This window comes from Vicia villosa, linkage group LG2 (assembly GCF_029867415.1).
Source record: "Vicia villosa cultivar HV-30 ecotype Madison, WI linkage group LG2, Vvil1.0, whole genome shotgun sequence".
Taxonomy (NCBI): Eukaryota; Viridiplantae; Streptophyta; class Magnoliopsida; order Fabales; family Fabaceae; genus Vicia; species Vicia villosa.
This window is the reverse complement of record NC_081181.1, coordinates 44855911-44873605: the sequence shown is the minus strand read 5'-3', so window position 1 is coordinate 44873605 and position 17695 is coordinate 44855911. Positions and strand designations below refer to the sequence as shown.

The 17695-nt window shown below is 36.7% G+C and overlaps 3 long non-coding RNA genes across 3 annotated transcripts; all 3 read left to right on the top strand.

Moving 5' to 3' along the window:
- Positions 1-518: 518 nt before the first annotated feature.
- LOC131646128 (uncharacterized) lies at positions 519-1657 on the top strand. The gene is made up of 2 exons (XR_009297302.1): positions 519-1126; positions 1198-1657. It is a non-coding gene; the product is annotated as an uncharacterized LOC131646128 (long non-coding RNA).
- A 6727-nt stretch (positions 1658-8384) lies between these two features.
- On the top strand, positions 8385-9523 carry LOC131646127 (uncharacterized). The gene is made up of 2 exons (XR_009297301.1): positions 8385-8992; positions 9064-9523. It is a non-coding gene; the product is annotated as an uncharacterized LOC131646127 (long non-coding RNA).
- A 6729-nt stretch (positions 9524-16252) lies between these two features.
- On the top strand, positions 16253-17391 carry LOC131646126 (uncharacterized). The gene is made up of 2 exons (XR_009297300.1): positions 16253-16860; positions 16932-17391. It is a non-coding gene; the product is annotated as an uncharacterized LOC131646126 (long non-coding RNA).
- Positions 17392-17695: the final 304 nt, after the last annotated feature.

Sequence of the window (17695 nt, the reverse complement as noted above, 5' to 3'; positions counted from 1 at the left end):
GCTATTACATGGCTTCGGGATGGGGATACACAACCAATAAACGGGGATAAAAAAAATAATTACAAACCCAAATAGAAATAAAAATAATATTGCAAGCGTCTATGTCCAGTGCCTCAATGATAATACCTCGCAAAAATCAAGAAAGTGTTAGTAACATAGAATAATGTATATAAAAAAAACGGGAGAAGTACAAATAAATGTTAGTCGAAAAAGAACTAGAATTTAATATGTGAAACAAATGTTTTTGGTAATTTTAATAATTTGATGAAAATAAAATTCTAATGCTAACCTATTTAATATGAGAAAATATTTTTTATATTGTTATTTTTAATTAAAAATAAAACCAAATTGTAGGAATTAAAAATTGACAAACAAAAATAAAATAAATAAAACAAACTCAACAAAAGATTGGGCCAGTGAATGTGCCGCTGGGGTGCAAAGTGTGGCATCAATTGGGCCCTATAAGTCCATTTTAGATCCACAAAGAAACAGGTATGCATAAAAAAAGAACTAATAACCCTAAAGTACCAAACCGAACCGCCCCCTCATGTTCTCAAACCACCTTCATCTCTCTGCTTATTCTATCAATATCAAACTCTCTGTTAGATCCTTCCCATGAATCAAGCAAACAAATGTTCATGTCAACACAATCAACTCAACGCATTCGCCCAGACTCAAACAAAAATCGTAATCACAACTTAATAGTAAAGCATATAAACAACAAATGCAACCATAATGTGGAGATACAAAATGTTACCGATTCATTCTGATACGAGATGTTGCGTCTTGTGTTGCGGACGTGTTGTTGATTTGCAGGTGCGATATGGAGAAGATGATGTGTGATCCGGATCTCTGTGTACAGGTTTAATGGATCGGTGACGTATGTTGACATTGTTGAGTTGAAGATCGACACGTTCTTATGCTATTTGTGTATTTATATTTCGTCGCGAGTGGATCGTTTCGACTTGATGAAGATGATGATGATCTGAGTTTGTAGCTATTCGCGGGGGTGGCTTCGAGGTTGTTGAGGGCGGCAGAGTTTCGCTCTGAGCAGGAGGTTTCACCAGTACCTAAAAACAAAACAAATCGATCATTGCAAGTGACTTTGTTAGTTTTGTAATAACAGGTTTGTTAGTATGAATAGAAAATTAATGGTGATGGCTATGATTAATAATGACTGATGGTTGCTTGCTGCAGAAAGTTTGTTCGTGATTTCGTTTCAGCACTACATGTGACCCAATTTCGATGCCGCAATTGCTGAAGGTGAATTGGAGCTGTGATGCTTCGAAATGGCAGTGTCGGTGTTATGCGGAATTGTGATGAGGTCACAAGATTTCGTCGGAGAATCTACGGCGGCTGTTGGTGTTGATGAATGTTGCGATGTGGTGCTGTCGTGCAGTCGTATGTGTGAAGTGAACATGATGAGTTCTTGTTTATGGTTTGAATAGTTGTGTTAGACTTTCTTCTGTTCAGAACCTGCACTAGTATCCTTTTAATTATGTTGTTAGTATGAAGAATGAACAACTAATATGTATGATATATAGAATTTGCATGGAAAACTCTATGGAACATCGAACTATGGACAAAAGTTGAAATAAATTGGGCCATTGACAAAGTACGTACAATTGAGAAAATAAATTGAAATATTTTTTGTTAATTAATTTGAAAAGTATGTACAAAATATGTTAGAAATTATCATCATTTTATACATAAACATGAATATAAATGTGTATGTGAGTAAATGATTATGAGAAAAGTGTATGATAATTAGATGATCTATGATCAAAATAACCATTAGATAATTATCATCATGTGGTTGAAAACATAAATTGGAGACCTCATATAAAAATCATCGGCAGAAAGTTTGAGAAAAAAAGTTTTTAAAACGAGAAGGCCTCATAGATTAATCATCGGCCAAAAACAAAGGTTTTGAAATATACCAAATTATTAACTAAAACATGTATTAAAAGAGGAAAACATTTTGAAAAGAGGGTGGCCTCAGGTATCATCATTGGCCAAAAGTTAAAACAAAATGAAAACTTTTGAAAAGAAATTGAAAAAGTGTATGAGAAAAAGTTTGTAAAAATTGTTGGTTAATTGTTGTTGGAGGCGGGAGAGAATGAGAATTGTTGATGAAGAATGAGGATGAGAGGTGTCCACAAGGTTAAGAACCTGGACATACTTGTGTCCAGGTGCAAAAAAAGATAAAAAAATAGTTTAAAAAACATAGAAATGCACCAAGCGGGAATTGAACCCGTGACCTTCTGTTTGCAACCCTTTCATTCTTACCAATTGTGCTATTTTATTTATTTGAAATAAAAAGTCAATTGAAAGTATGTGAGGCATTGGTCAACATTTTTCTATTTATTAAAATATAACAATTTAATAGTAAATTATTATATTTTAAAATAGACTTTAAATTGAATATTTATAAAATTCCAGATGTAAATGAATCCAAGATTTTTATAAAACCCAATTTTTAAAATAATTTTGAAAATTTTAGTCACTAAAAAGTGTGGGCAAATTTTGGGGTATGACAGCTGCCCCTGTTCAATCTTCTTAAACCTGAAGAGGTAGATTGGCGCATCCGCCAATCGTGATCTGAAGGTGGAAGAGGATTGAACACTAGAATACCCAGAAATTTGCGCTTGCTGTTGCAGAGAGTAATATTGGGGATGGGCTTAAAGATGCCACCCAGATGTTTGACAAGATGTTTGTCTAAAGCAAAATGCTTTTCAGACTGGATCATATGCATTGACTGTGTTTGAAGGAGAGATTCATGAAAATGAAGTAATGTCTTACAAAAGACTATCTTGAGAGGTTCCTGGAAAGGGTAGATCACTGGTTTAAGGAAGGTCGTGATAAGAGACGTCTTAGAGGAAACTACCTGAATAGGTTCAAACAAAGGATAGAAAACTGATGTAAAGAAGATTAGGCTTTAGACAAAGCTCGGGAAGAATTATCTTAGAGAAAACTGACGAAAAAGCTCCTTGAAAGTGCAAGATATGTCTTAGAAAAGATTGGATAAATATTTGAAGAATATTACCTAAAGAGGTTGAGATATGTCTTAAACAAGACTAACCTAGAAAGGCTCCTAGAAAGGATATGAAACGTCTTAAACAAGACTACCTAGAAACGTTCCTAGAAAGGATATGAAACGTCTTAGAAAAGACTACCTAGAAAGGCTGATAAACGTCTTAGAAAAGACTACCTAGAAAGGCTGATAAACGTCTTAGAAAAGACTACCTAGAAAGGTTGATAAATGTCTTAGAAAAGACTACCTAGAAAGGTTCCTATAAAGGATGAGAAATTCTTTGAATTATCTTTGGAGAAAGACTTGGAATGAAGCATCAGAATCGTATTTATGTCTTGAATGAGCGTTAAGATTGAATTGTTGATACAATCGCCTTTGCACTGTATCTGGATGATAATGTTCTTTTGATTGTGGAATGACCTGAAAAGGCAAAATAAGTTTTATGCAATGTCATGATGCATGTATTGGTGAGGTTCTCGAAATAAACGAGAATGTTGTATGTTATGTATGTAATGTGAATGAGTTTCTCAAAATAAACGAGAATGTTGTATGTTATGTATGTGTTGGTGAGGTTCTCGAAATAAACGAGAATGTTGTATGTTATGTATGTAATGTGAATGAGATTCTCGAAATAAACGAGAATGTTGTATGTTATGTATGTATTGTGGATGATGCATGGATGGACTATATAGTCGAAGCATATTGGTAACTCTGTATATTAATTGCTGGTTGAGAAAATAAGTCTCTGTGCGATACCGGAGATGATGACAAGGGTATTGAGAATTCATGTCTTCCATTCGATGATATCCAGCTGGGGATTTTTATTACCGCTTGGGGATGAAAGTAGCTTGAGTGATTTGATCCTGATGCGCCCTGATTGGGGATAAGAGAGATGGATAACTGACCAAGTTTCCACTGTGAGTGCCAACTTTACTGGGAACAGTGAGTTTGAATAAACCCTGTTGGAGAAGAAGATCGTATTGGAGAACCGATAGTGCTAGATGTGTAAACTCCGTTGGGGAACCAAGTCTCTGTTGGGAAGAGATTATTTAAAGATAACTTCGTGAGGATTGCTATGTGGGGATATATTGTGAACACTGCTCTGTGGGGAAGATTCCCAGAGATTTCAATTTTTCATTGCCCCATGTCCTTGAGTACTTGCTGTTGGAAAACAATTACATACCCCTGGATTCAGTAACTTGGTATGCTTGATTGCTTGAGATTATTGGAATTGGAACTTCGAAGGGGAGACTGATACTGACACCACCTGATACTAGTAGCTAGACAGCTCTTCTTGAAACTTGTGACTAATGCAACATGCCCCCAGTGGTGGCCTAGCCTTTCTGGTGGTTCAACGTCTTTGAAAGGTTCTATGAACTGTGACCAAATTGCCTCTGGTAAATGGAGTGATAATATGCTCCTTCTATATACAAGCTTTTTAGCTGACTGAGTCAGGCGTAGGAAACATTTTTGCTTTTGATGCGCTTTTGAAGCGACTTTGTCTGTCGGGAGGACTTTCTAAGTTCTGTGATACCACAAGCAACCTGCCCCAGTATCATGAGTTTAGGAACGATGCCCCTGATTGATCAACACTTCTGAGAGAGTCTTCGAGTCTTGACTTGATTGCCCCAGATATATGAATTCTTACTCAAAAGGGTATTCAACTTTTTTTTTGTGCCCCTAAGGGTGATCAGTATTTGAGATATTCTCGCTCGAACTCAACGGAGTTCTGAAGACAAATTGTCCCTTGGGAGGATTTTCATCCGCAGTTCATGATGGAAGCTTTCCTGGTGTCAAGTACTTGTTCATATGCAAAGAATGTTTAGTATGAGAAATATAATTCTAATGCAAAGTGCATGTTTGTCTTGAAGTTTTTTTAAAAAAGATTTTTTTTGGAAAGGATGTCAAAACATCGATTTTTGTGAAAGATGGTGAGATACCAACTCAAACGTTTTAGCAAAACTCCCAGGAGTCAGTTTACCGTATTCTCGTTTATAGTATGCTTTCGAATTAACCCTGCTTCAATTAGGACTTTTGAGGGTTGTAGCATGGCCAGGTTCATGGTTTCAGAAAAAAAAGATTTTTAGGCTCAAAATTTATTGGTGCCCACCCCCTTCGTGATGTTCTCCAACCTAAGTTCAGTTAACTTGACGCGAGCATTCGTCCTTCAAGAGGAGCTTGAGACGTACGATTGAGGAGTTGATGAGGTGTTTGGACATGGCAGTCACTTATCTTTTATTCTTGGTGTCTGATCACACGATCTTGTATTTATAGACACACGAATTTGTCCCTTTTGTTGAGGATCCTTTTTTGTTTCCCTAACTTTTGCCTGGATTTTTTTTGAATTCCGAGTTTAGAGTCCAGCGGGATGCCCTAACTTTTGCCTAAGTCATTTGTTTTCAAGTTATTGACTTAGCGGGCTTTTTTTTTTCCTTTTTTTTTTCGATTCATTTTTTTTGAACGAGTCGTATGATCCTGAGATATCTTCGATTTGTTGGAGAGACAGTGATTGCCTCATTTCTTGGTTGATGAGTGATAACCATTGTGGTATCGTCATATTTTGACCTCCTAATGTGAGGGATAACCATTGTGGTTTTGACTTTCCTCAACCTTTTGAAGGATAACCATTGTTGTATCCTTAGATGCGAGCTCCTGTTGAATTTTGAACACTCAATCAGGTTAACTGAACACTACCCTGCCCCTGGGTTAAATGTGAGGGTTTTTCGTATAGAAAAGAAACTCCTACTCCAAGGCTCAAAGGGGTTGACAAGGGATTAACTTCCTTATATCTCCAGTGTTTGAGGATTTGAAACAATGCCTGTACATCATCAACAGGGTTTTACTCGAAAGCACACCATTTGAGATTATGGGTATTATATGTTCGTCATTCTCCCTTCAGAGTCATCATGCTTTATCACTGAGAGTTTGGTATCACAAGCAAAGAAAAACATATTAGAGCGAGAGTGAATGAATTTTTTTCAAGACAAACATATCCAATGCACCATTATTATAGTTCAAAAACAAACAAGTATTGCATATAAACAGTATTGAACCAAAACAAGAAAGATTACGCATGAAAATGCATGAGAAATTACGAATTGCCAACATTGAGGAGATTTTCTCTGTATGGACTTATTGCTTCAGAAGGTCCATTGAGTCAAAGGAGAACTTCAAATATGGCCTTCAGGTATGAAGGATGATGACCTTTGCATCAATAAGGTTTTGAACCTTATTTTGAAATGGCTGACAATCATCGATCGACAGACCAAGTGCCCTAGAGTGGAAAACAAACCAAGCGTTCGTATCTGAAACTGCAGATTACTTCTAGGGAGAAGATTCTGTTATGCAATGATTTCTATGCAAATGCATATGCAAAGTTTCCAAGGATCTTTATGGAATCCAGTTTGCAACATTAGAGATTGAACTTGGTTGCAGCTTTGTCTGGAGAATTTTGACTTTCGTCTTTGAACATCCTTCTATAAGAATCAAGCTCACCATATCCAGTGGGTCATAGCCTCTGATTCGGGGTACGATACTTTTGAGTTTAAAGGCATATGGCTAAAGGAAAATAAATCCTCTTGCCCCTTGTTAGGAATCTGGCTCTTGATGATAACACCTGGAGTTGCGTGCCATAAATACTTGAGATCCTTGAAAAAGGTTAGTTAGGTGATGAGGATGAGTAAATCCTACAAAGAGTTCAAGTTGTTAGCGTACACACAAATCCTGTAAGGAATTCAAGCTGTTAGCGTACACACAAATCCTGCAAGAAAACTAAATGGTTAGGGTATAAACAAATCCTGCGAGGAAACCAAACGGTTAGATAATGAACACAAACAAGTCACACAAGTAGCCTTAGGTTTAAAGGCTTGCATGAAGTTCAAAGGTAAGTACCCTCCCCACTGAAGTTTAGTCGGTTCAACCTGTCCTAGATAAAGATCGGGTTCTAGGGAGCTCATATCATTGACCTTTCTCGAAGGCACTTATTTCAGTTCAGCAATCGAATCACCGACCGAAAATGTCCTGAAAATCCAGTCCATATGAGTGTAGCTTCGAGTATCAACCAACTTCAGTCGGAACCAAAGCCAGCCATCTCGCTACTTTCTAATAGGCCAAAGTCAAGTTCAACTAAGGTTCTAAGGGCAGATTAGTGCTTAATGACACCACGCAGTAGCCAAGTGTTTCCTCAAGTCGGATCCCAAGGAACACCAGGACAAACCAATGTGTCACACTAACGATGGCCACCATATCAACCACATCAGTATACGCCGTGCAGTCTCCTTGGTCTCATGCCATTTACCTAAGGTACACTAGATCCGGGTGTAGGATCTTTCACACGAGAAAATATCCAAACGACCCTTAAAAGTAAAGCACACAAAACAAACAAATATTAATGGACTAAGCTATAAGGTAACCCCTCTTTTTTATTTTTCCCCAGCAGAGTCGCCAGTTCTGTAACACGGTGAACTGACTTTTATTTTTTTATAAGCAACAATGTTGCGGTGAGTAAGAGTCGTCACCGACTTTTATTTTATCCAATTAGGAAAGGTATAAAAGAACAGGAAAGACCTTCTTTAAAAAGAGATTGAGTTCGGGGGTAGGTTATGAAAAGGGAAGGTGTAAGCACCCTTTTCATCCGTATTTATCTACGGGCTCTTAATTTGCTTAGTTCACTTGTTTTGTTTGAAAGTCAAAGTGTGGGTGTGTGTGAGTTAGATTCGATTATCTTATCTTGAATTAAGGTGAACTACGATTGTTTTTAGTCTTACCATACACACCTAATTACTAACAGTTAATATATTTACAGAAAATAAATTGCGGAAATTAAATCCTACGCTATTACATGGCTTCGGGATGGGGATACACAACCAATAAACGGGGATAAAAAAAATAATTACAAACCCAAATAGAAATAAAAATAATATTGCAAGCGTCTATGTCCAGTGCCTCAATGATAATACCTCGCAAAAATCAAGAAAGTGTTAGTAACATAGAATAATGTATATAAAAAAAACGGGAGAAGTACAAATAAATGTTAGTCGAAAAAGAACTAGAATTTAATATGTGAAACAAATGTTTTTGGTAATTTTAATAATTTGATGAAAATAAAATTCTAATGCTAACCTATTTAATATGAGAAAATATTTTTTATATTGTTATTTTTAATTAAAAATAAAACCAAATTGTAGGAATTAAAAATTGACAAACAAAAATAAAATAAATAAAACAAACTCAACAAAAGATTGGGCCAGTGAATGTGCCGCTGGGGTGCAAAGTGTGGCATCAATTGGGCCCTATAAGTCCATTTTAGATCCACAAAGAAACAGGTATGCATAAAAAAAGAACTAATAACCCTAAAGTACCAAACCGAACCGCCCCCTCATGTTCTCAAACCACCTTCATCTCTCTGCTTATTCTATCAATATCAAACTCTCTGTTAGATCCTTCCCATGAATCAAGCAAACAAATGTTCATGTCAACACAATCAACTCAACGCATTCGCCCAGACTCAAACAAAAATCGTAATCACAACTTAATAGTAAAGCATATAAACAACAAATGCAACCATAATGTGGAGATACAAAATGTTACCGATTCATTCTGATACGAGATGTTGCGTCTTGTGTTGCGGACGTGTTGTTGATTTGCAGGTGCGATATGGAGAAGATGATGTGTGATCCGGATCTCTGTGTACAGGTTTAATGGATCGGTGACGTATGTTGACATTGTTGAGTTGAAGATCGACACGTTCTTATGCTATTTGTGTATTTATATTTCGTCGCGAGTGGATCGTTTCGACTTGATGAAGATGATGATGATCTGAGTTTGTAGCTATTCGCGGGGGTGGCTTCGAGGTTGTTGAGGGCGGCAGAGTTTCGCTCTGAGCAGGAGGTTTCACCAGTACCTAAAAACAAAACAAATCGATCATTGCAAGTGACTTTGTTAGTTTTGTAATAACAGGTTTGTTAGTATGAATAGAAAATTAATGGTGATGGCTATGATTAATAATGACTGATGGTTGCTTGCTGCAGAAAGTTTGTTCGTGATTTCGTTTCAGCACTACATGTGACCCAATTTCGATGCCGCAATTGCTGAAGGTGAATTGGAGCTGTGATGCTTCGAAATGGCAGTGTCGGTGTTATGCGGAATTGTGATGAGGTCACAAGATTTCGTCGGAGAATCTACGGCGGCTGTTGGTGTTGATGAATGTTGCGATGTGGTGCTGTCGTGCAGTCGTATGTGTGAAGTGAACATGATGAGTTCTTGTTTATGGTTTGAATAGTTGTGTTAGACTTTCTTCTGTTCAGAACCTGCACTAGTATCCTTTTAATTATGTTGTTAGTATGAAGAATGAACAACTAATATGTATGATATATAGAATTTGCATGGAAAACTCTATGGAACATCGAACTATGGACAAAAGTTGAAATAAATTGGGCCATTGACAAAGTACGTACAATTGAGAAAATAAATTGAAATATTTTTTGTTAATTAATTTGAAAAGTATGTACAAAATATGTTAGAAATTATCATCATTTTATACATAAACATGAATATAAATGTGTATGTGAGTAAATGATTATGAGAAAAGTGTATGATAATTAGATGATCTATGATCAAAATAACCATTAGATAATTATCATCATGTGGTTGAAAACATAAATTGGAGACCTCATATAAAAATCATCGGCAGAAAGTTTGAGAAAAAAAGTTTTTAAAACGAGAAGGCCTCATAGATTAATCATCGGCCAAAAACAAAGGTTTTGAAATATACCAAATTATTAACTAAAACATGTATTAAAAGAGGAAAACATTTTGAAAAGAGGGTGGCCTCAGGTATCATCATTGGCCAAAAGTTAAAACAAAATGAAAACTTTTGAAAAGAAATTGAAAAAGTGTATGAGAAAAAGTTTGTAAAAATTGTTGGTTAATTGTTGTTGGAGGCGGGAGAGAATGAGAATTGTTGATGAAGAATGAGGATGAGAGGTGTCCACAAGGTTAAGAACCTGGACATACTTGTGTCCAGGTGCAAAAAAAGATAAAAAAATAGTTTAAAAAACATAGAAATGCACCAAGCGGGAATTGAACCCGTGACCTTCTGTTTGCAACCCTTTCATTCTTACCAATTGTGCTATTTTATTTATTTGAAATAAAAAGTCAATTGAAAGTATGTGAGGCATTGGTCAACATTTTTCTATTTATTAAAATATAACAATTTAATAGTAAATTATTATATTTTAAAATAGACTTTAAATTGAATATTTATAAAATTCCAGATGTAAATGAATCCAAGATTTTTATAAAACCCAATTTTTAAAATAATTTTGAAAATTTTAGTCACTAAAAAGTGTGGGCAAATTTTGGGGTATGACAGCTGCCCCTGTTCAATCTTCTTAAACCTGAAGAGGTAGATTGGCGCATCCGCCAATCGTGATCTGAAGGTGGAAGAGGATTGAACACTAGAATACCCAGAAATTTGCGCTTGCTGTTGCAGAGAGTAATATTGGGGATGGGCTTAAAGATGCCACCCAGATGTTTGACAAGATGTTTGTCTAAAGCAAAATGCTTTTCAGACTGGATCATATGCATTGACTGTGTTTGAAGGAGAGATTCATGAAAATGAAGTAATGTCTTACAAAAGACTATCTTGAGAGGTTCCTGGAAAGGGTAGATCACTGGTTTAAGGAAGGTCGTGATAAGAGACGTCTTAGAGGAAACTACCTGAATAGGTTCAAACAAAGGATAGAAAACTGATGTAAAGAAGATTAGGCTTTAGACAAAGCTCGGGAAGAATTATCTTAGAGAAAACTGACGAAAAAGCTCCTTGAAAGTGCAAGATATGTCTTAGAAAAGATTGGATAAATATTTGAAGAATATTACCTAAAGAGGTTGAGATATGTCTTAAACAAGACTAACCTAGAAAGGCTCCTAGAAAGGATATGAAACGTCTTAAACAAGACTACCTAGAAACGTTCCTAGAAAGGATATGAAACGTCTTAGAAAAGACTACCTAGAAAGGCTGATAAACGTCTTAGAAAAGACTACCTAGAAAGGCTGATAAACGTCTTAGAAAAGACTACCTAGAAAGGTTGATAAATGTCTTAGAAAAGACTACCTAGAAAGGTTCCTATAAAGGATGAGAAATTCTTTGAATTATCTTTGGAGAAAGACTTGGAATGAAGCATCAGAATCGTATTTATGTCTTGAATGAGCGTTAAGATTGAATTGTTGATACAATCGCCTTTGCACTGTATCTGGATGATAATGTTCTTTTGATTGTGGAATGACCTGAAAAGGCAAAATAAGTTTTATGCAATGTCATGATGCATGTATTGGTGAGGTTCTCGAAATAAACGAGAATGTTGTATGTTATGTATGTAATGTGAATGAGTTTCTCAAAATAAACGAGAATGTTGTATGTTATGTATGTGTTGGTGAGGTTCTCGAAATAAACGAGAATGTTGTATGTTATGTATGTAATGTGAATGAGATTCTCGAAATAAACGAGAATGTTGTATGTTATGTATGTATTGTGGATGATGCATGGATGGACTATATAGTCGAAGCATATTGGTAACTCTGTATATTAATTGCTGGTTGAGAAAATAAGCCTCTGTGCGATACCGGAGATGATGACAAGGGTATTGAGAATTCATGTCTTCCATTCGATGATATCCAGCTGGGGATTTTTATTACCGCTTGGGGATGAAAGTAGCTTGAGTGATTTGATCCTGATGCGCCCTGATTGGGGATAAGAGAGATGGATAACTGACCAAGTTTCCACTGTGAGTGCCAACTTTACTGGGAACAGTGAGTTTGAATAAACCCTGTTGGAGAAGAAGATCGTATTGGAGAACCGATAGTGCTAGATGTGTAAACTCCGTTGGGGAACCAAGTCTCTGTTGGGAAGAGATTATTTAAAGATAACTTCGTGAGGATTGCTATGTGGGGATATATTGTGAACACTGCTCTGTGGGGAAGATTCCCAGAGATTTCAATTTTTCATTGCCCCATGTCCTTGAGTACTTGCTGTTGGAAAACAATTACATACCCCTGGATTCAGTAACTTGGTATGCTTGATTGCTTGAGATTATTGGAATTGGAACTTCGAAGGGGAGACTGATACTGACACCACCTGATACTAGTAGCTAGACAGCTCTTCTTGAAACTTGTGACTAATGCAACATGCCCCCAGTGGTGGCCTAGCCTTTCTGGTGGTTCAACGTCTTTGAAAGGTTCTATGAACTGTGACCAAATTGCCTCTGGTAAATGGAGTGATAATATGCTCCTTCTATATACAAGCTTTTTAGCTGACTGAGTCAGGCGTAGGAAACATTTTTGCTTTTGATGCGCTTTTGAAGCGACTTTGTCTGTCGGGAGGACTTTCTGAGTTCTGTGATACCACAAGCAACCTGCCCCAGTATCATGAGTTTAGGAACGATGCCCCTGATTGATCAACACTTCTGAGAGAGTCTTCGAGTCTTGACTTGATTGCCCCAGATATATGAATTCTTACTCAAAAGGGTATTCAACTTTTTTTTTTGTGCCCCTAAGGGTGATCAGTATTTGAGATATTCTCGCTCGAACTCAACGGAGTTCTGAAGACAAATTGTCCCTTGGGAGGATTTTCATCCGCAGTTCATGATGGAAGCTTTCCTGGTGTCAAGTACTTGTTCATATGCAAAGAATGTTTAGTATGAGAAATATAATTCTAATGCAAAGTGCATGTTTGTCTTGAAGTTTTTTTAAAAAAGATTTTTTTTGGAAAGGATGTCAAAACATCGATTTTTGTGAAAGATGGTGAGATACCAACTCAAACGTTTTAGCAAAACTCCCAGGAGTCAGTTTACCGTATTCTCGTTTATAGTATGCTTTCGAATTAACCCTGCTTCAATTAGGACTTTTGAGGGTTGTAGCATGGCCAGGTTCATGGTTTCAGAAAAAAAAGATTTTTAGGCTCAAAATTTATTGGTGCCCACCCCCTTCGTGATGTTCTCCAACCTAAGTTCAGTTAACTTGACGCGAGCATTCGTCCTTCAAGAGGAGCTTGAGACGTACGATTGAGGAGTTGATGAGGTGTTTGGACATGGCAGTCACTTATCTTTTATTCTTGGTGTTTGATCACACGATCTTGTATTTATAGACACACGAATTTGTCCCTTTTGTTGAGGATCCTTTTTTGTTTCCCTAACTTTTGCCTGGATTTTTTTTGAATTCCGAGTTTAGAGTCCAGCGGGATGCCCTAACTTTTGCCTAAGTCATTTGTTTTCAAGTTATTGACTTAGCGGGCTTTTTTTTTTCCTTTTTTTTTTTCGATTCATTTTTTTTGAACGAGTCGTATGATCCTGAGATATCTTCGATTTGTTGGAGAGACAGTGATTGCCTCATTTCTTGGTTGATGAGTGATAACCATTGTGGTATCGTCATATTTTGACCTCCTAATGTGAGGGATAACCATTGTGGTTTTGACTTTCCTCAACCTTTTGAAGGATAACCATTGTTGTATCCTTAGATGCGAGCTCCTGTTGAATTTTGAACACTCAATCAGGTTAACTGAACACTACCCTGCCCCTGGGTTAAATGTGAGGGTTTTTCGTATAGAAAAGAAACTCCTACTCCAAGGCTCAAAGGGGTTGACAAGGGATTAACTTCCTTATATCTCCAGTGTTTGAGGATTTGAAACAATGCCTGTACATCATCAACAGGGTTTTACTCGAAAGCACACCATTTGAGATTATGGGTATTATATGTTCGTCATTCTCCCTTCAGAGTCATCATGCTTTATCACTGAGAGTTTGGTATCACAAGCAAAGAAAAACATATTAGAGCGAGAGTGAATGAATTTTTTTCAAGACAAACATATCCAATGCACCATTATTATAGTTCAAAAACAAACAAGTATTGCATATAAACAGTATTGAACCAAAACAAGAAAGATTACGCATGAAAATGCATGAGAAATTACGAATTGCCAACATTGAGGAGATTTTCTCTGTATGGACTTATTGCTTCAGAAGGTCCATTGAGTCAAAGGAGAACTTCAAATATGGCCTTCAGGTATGAAGGATGATGACCTTTGCATCAATCAGGTTTTGAACCTTATTTTGAAATGGCTGACAATCATCGATCGACAGACCAAGTGCCCTAGAGTGGAAAACAAACCAAGCGTTCGTATCTGAAACTGCAGATTACTTCTAGGGAGAAGATTCTGTTATGCAATGATTTCTATGCAAATGCATATGCAAAGTTTCCAAGGATCTTTATGGAATCCAGTTTGCAACATTAGAGATTGAACTTGGTTGCAGCTTTGTCTGGAGAATTTTGACTTTCGTCTTTGAACATCCTTCTATAAGAATCAAGCTCACCATATCCAGTGGGTCATAGCCTCTGATTCGGGGTACGATACTTTTGAGTTTAAAGGCATATGGCTAAAGGAAAATAAATCCTCTTGCCCCTTGTTAGGAATCTGGCTCTTGATGATAACACCTGGAGTTGCGTGCCATAAATACTTGAGATCCTTGAAAAAGGTTAGTTAGGTGATGAGGATGAGTAAATCCTACAAAGAGTTCAAGTTGTTAGCGTACACACAAATCCTGTAAGGAATTCAAGCTGTTAGCGTACACACAAATCCTGCAAGAAAACTAAATGGTTAGGGTATAAACAAATCCTGCGAGGAAACCAAACGGTTAGATAATGAACACAAACAAGTCACACAAGTAGCCTTAGGTTTAAAGGCTTGCATGAAGTTCAAAGGTAAGTACCCTCCCCACTGAAGTTTAGTCGGTTCAACCTGTCCTAGATAAAGATCGGGTTCTAGGGAGCTCATATCATTGACCTTTCTCGAAGGCACTTATTTCAGTTCAGCAATCGAATCACCGACCGAAAATGTCCTGAAAATCCAGTCCATATGAGTGTAGCTTCGAGTATCAACCAACTTCAGTCGGAACCAAAGCCAGCCATCTCGCTACTTTCTAATAGGCCAAAGTCAAGTTCAACTAAGGTTCTAAGGGCAGATTAGTGCTTAATGACACCACGCAGTAGCCAAGTGTTTCCTCAAGTCGGATCCCAAGGAACACCAGGACAAACCAATGTGTCACACTAACGATGGCCACCATATCAACCACATCAGTATACGCCGTGCAGTCTCCTTGGTCTCATGCCATTTACCTAAGGTACACTAGATCCGGGTGTAGGATCTTTCACACGAGAAAATATCCAAACGACCCTTAAAAGTAAAGCACACAAAACAAACAAATATTAATGGACTAAGCTATAAGGTAACCCCTCTTTTTTATTTTTCCCCAGCAGAGTCGCCAGTTCTGTAACACGGTGAACTGACTTTTATTTTTTTATAAGCAACAATGTTGCGGTGAGTAAGAGTCGTCACCGACTTTTATTTTATCCAATTAGGAAAGGTATAAAAGAACAGGAAAGACCTTCTTTAAAAAGAGATTGAGTTCGGGGGTAGGTTATGAAAAGGGAAGGTGTAAGCACCCTTTTCATCCGTATTTATCTACGGGCTCTTAATTTGCTTAGTTCACTTGTTTTGTTTGAAAGTCAAAGTGTGGGTGTGTGTGAGTTAGATTCGATTATCTTATCTTGAATTAAGGTGAACTACGATTGTTTTTAGTCTTACCATACACACCTAATTACTAACAGTTAATATATTTACAGAAAATAAATTGCGGAAATTAAATCCTACGCTATTACATGGCTTCGGGATGGGGATACACAACCAATAAACGGGGATAAAAAAAATAATTACAAACCCAAATAGAAATAAAAATAATATTGCAAGCGTCTATGTCCAGTGCCTCAATGATAATACCTCGCAAAAATCAAGAAAGTGTTAGTAACATAGAATAATGTATATAAAAAAAACGGGAGAAGTACAAATAAATGTTAGTCGAAAAAGAACTAGAATTTAATATGTGAAACAAATGTTTTTGGTAATTTTAATAATTTGATGAAAATAAAATTCTAATGCTAACCTATTTAATATGAGAAAATATTTTTTATATTGTTATTTTTAATTAAAAATAAAACCAAATTGTAGGAATTAAAAATTGACAAACAAAAATAAAATAAATAAAACAAACTCAACAAAAGATTGGGCCAGTGAATGTGCCGCTGGGGTGCAAAGTGTGGCATCAATTGGGCCCTATAAGTCCATTTTAGATCCACAAAGAAACAGGTATGCATAAAAAAAGAACTAATAACCCTAAAGTACCAAACCGAACCGCCCCCTCATGTTCTCAAACCACCTTCATCTCTCTGCTTATTCTATCAATATCAAACTCTCTGTTAGATCCTTCCCATGAATCAAGCAAACAAATGTTCATGTCAACACAATCAACTCAACGCATTCGCCCAGACTCAAACAAAAATCGTAATCACAACTTAATAGTAAAGCATATAAACAACAAATGCAACCATAATGTGGAGATACAAAATGTTACCGATTCATTCTGATACGAGATGTTGCGTCTTGTGTTGCGGACGTGTTGTTGATTTGCAGGTGCGATATGGAGAAGATGATGTGTGATCCGGATCTCTGTGTACAGGTTTAATGGATCGGTGACGTATGTTGACATTGTTGAGTTGAAGATCGACACGTTCTTATGCTATTTGTGTATTTATATTTCGTCGCGAGTGGATCGTTTCGACTTGATGAAGATGATGATGATCTGAGTTTGTAGCTATTCGCGGGGGTGGCTTCGAGGTTGTTGAGGGCGGCAGAGTTTCGCTCTGAGCAGGAGGTTTCACCAGTACCTAAAAACAAAACAAATCGATCATTGCAAGTGACTTTGTTAGTTTTGTAATAACAGGTTTGTTAGTATGAATAGAAAATTAATGGTGATGGCTATGATTAATAATGACTGATGGTTGCTTGCTGCAGAAAGTTTGTTCGTGATTTCGTTTCAGCACTACATGTGACCCAATTTCGATGCCGCAATTGCTGAAGGTGAATTGGAGCTGTGATGCTTCGAAATGGCAGTGTCGGTGTTATGCGGAATTGTGATGAGGTCACAAGATTTCGTCGGAGAATCTACGGCGGCTGTTGGTGTTGATGAATGTTGCGATGTGGTGCTGTCGTGCAGTCGTATGTGTGAAGTGAACATGATGAGTTCTTGTTTATGGTTTGAATAGTTGTGTTAGACTTTCTTCTGTTCAGAACCTGCACTAGTATCCTTTTAATTATGTTGTTAGTATGAAGAATGAACAACTAATATGTATGATATATAGAATTTGCATGGAAAACTCTATGGAACATCGAACTATGGACAAAAGTTGAAATAAATTGGGCCATTGACAAAGTACGTACAATTGAGAAAATAAATTGAAATATTTTTTGTTAATTAATTTGAAAAGTATGTACAAAATATGTTAGAAATTATCATCATTTTATACATAAACATGAATATAAATGTGTATGTGAGTAAATGATTATGAGAAAAGTGTATGATAATTAGATGATCTATGATCAAAATAACCATTAGATAATTATCATCACGTGGTTGAAAACATAAATTGGAGACCTCATATAAAAATCATCGGCAGAAAGTTTGAGAAAAAAAGTTTTTAAAACGAGAAGGCCTCATAGATTAATCATCGGCCAAAAACAAAGGTTTTGAAATATACCAAATTATTAACTAAAACATG